Source organism: Prionailurus bengalensis, chromosome A1 (assembly GCF_016509475.1).
Source record: "Prionailurus bengalensis isolate Pbe53 chromosome A1, Fcat_Pben_1.1_paternal_pri, whole genome shotgun sequence".
NCBI classification, from domain to species: Eukaryota; Metazoa; Chordata; class Mammalia; order Carnivora; family Felidae; genus Prionailurus; species Prionailurus bengalensis.
Window position 1 is genome coordinate 48,156,037 of NC_057343.1, and position 2,294 is coordinate 48,158,330.

The window sequence follows — 2,294 nt, forward strand, 5'->3', positions numbered from 1 at the left end:
AAGAAACTAGAAAGGTAAGCGGGGGAAGATCATAAGGTGCACATATGCCGAAGAAACAATTTTGAACTTTTTCTTCTAAATCTGCACTGTCCCATATGGTATCGCCAGTGGCCACATGTGGCTACTGAGCATTGGAAATGCAGTTAGTCCAAATCAAAATAGGCTCTAAGCATAAAATACACTTTCATTTTCAAAGACTTAGTCTGAAAAGAAAAGTAAAATACCCAATGAATAAGTTTTATATTGATTATATATTGAAAATCTTATTGTTGCTATTTGGATCATTCAAATTAATTACACTTGTTCCTTTTATTCTTTTATTATTATTTTAAATGTTTATTTATTTTTGAGAGAGAGAGGGAGAAAGAGCACAAGTGGAAGGGCAGAGAGAGAAGGAGACACAGAATCCAAAGCGGGCTCTGGGCTCCGGGCTCCAGGCTCAAGAACCACGAGATCATGACCTGAGCCAAAGCTGGACGCTCAACCGACTGGGCCACCCAGGCACCCCACCCTTGTTCCTTTTAAATGTGGCTACTTGAAAATTTAAAGTTACTTAAGTGGCTTGCATTGTGTTTCTACCGGCCAGGACTGCTGTAGATCAGCCTTAGCAAACTATGACCTGTAGGCCAGTGCCCAGTTTTGTAGGGCCGATGAACTAAGAAATTTAAAAGAAATTGCTTTGGAGGCGCCTGGGTGGCTCTGTTGATTAAGCGCCCAACTGCGGCTCGCAGTTGGTGGGGTTCGAGCCCCGCGTCAAGTTGTGTGCTGATAGCTCAGAGCCTGGAGCCGGCTTCACAGTCCCTGTCTCCCTCTCTCTCTGCCCCTCCTCCGCTTGCACTCTCTCTCTCTCTCTTTCAAAAATAAATAAACGTTACAAAATTTTTTTTAACGTTTATTTATTTCTGAGGAAATGAAAAAAAGTTTTCTCAAGAAATTCCTTTAGAAGAAGGAAGAGGAAAAGGAGGAAGAGAGACAAAAACTGCATGTGGCTTGGGGCGCCTGGGTGGCGCAGTCGGTTAAGCGTCCGACTTCAGCCAGGTCACGATCTCGCGGTCCGTGTGTTCGAGCCTCGCGGTCCGTGAGTTCGAGCCCCGCGTCGGGCTCTGGGCTGATGGCTCAGAGCCTGGAGCCTGTTTCCCATTCTGTGTCTCCCTCTCTCTCTGCCCCTCCCCCGTTCATGCTCTGTCTCTCTCTGTCCCAAAAATAAATAAACGTTGAAAAAAAAAAATTAAAAAAAAAAAAACTGCATGTGGCTTAAAAGCCTCAAATATGTGCTGCTTGGCTCTCTACAAAAAAGGTTTTGCTGGCCTCTGCTCTAGATTCTTACCACTCTGTGTCCTGTGGAACAGGAGCACTGGCATCTCCCAGGAGCCTGTCAGAAATGCGGAACCTCAAGCTCGAACCTGGACTTACTGAGTCAGAATCTCCATGTCAACAAGACCTGCAGGTGATTCATGTGCTTGTTAAAGTGTAAGGGGTACAAGGGTAGATGATAGTCATTGGAGGATATTTCAAAAAGAGAGCGGTGGGTTTATTTTCCCACATAAAACCCCTTTCTTTTACACCTAGAATAAGTCAGTTTGTCCAAGTACTTTGTAATATTTCTGTGGAGAGTATGGATAAACATTTCATTTTCCTGAGCTGACATTGTGTCTGAGATGAATTCAACTCTATATTAAAGAAATCAAGGTCATGGGGTTTGGTCTGATTCAATGACTTTCAAAAATTTTTTTGACTATGAATGACAAGGAAAATATTTTTTTATTGGGGCACCTGCGTGGCTCAGTCGGGCAAGTGTCTGACTTCAGCTCAGGTCAGGATCTCACAGTTGGTGAGTTCAAGCCCCACGTCGGGCTCTGTGCTGACAGTTTGAAGCCTGGAACCTGCTTCGGATTCTGTGTCTCCCTCTCCCTCTGCCCTCCCCTGCTCATGCTCTGTCTCTCTCAAAAATAAATAAACATGTAAAAAATAAAAACCTTAAAAAATATTTTTTATTTTCACTGGATGTCAAAGTATATATATCTATAAATATATAGAGAGATATATAAACATAGATATATTTAACTGAAATCAAAGTTACACAAAAGAGTATTTGCTTTTACTGGAGACACGCGGCCGTATTTTCTATTGTATTCTATTCTTTTCATTCCAATCCATTCCATTCTATAATACTCCATTCCATTCCATTCAAACCAGTGTATTTCTAGTCATGACGGAGTACCTGGCACTGAACTAACCTTCCCACTAGAAACAACTGTGAAATTGGGTGAAACATATCCAATGCCTGATTTGAG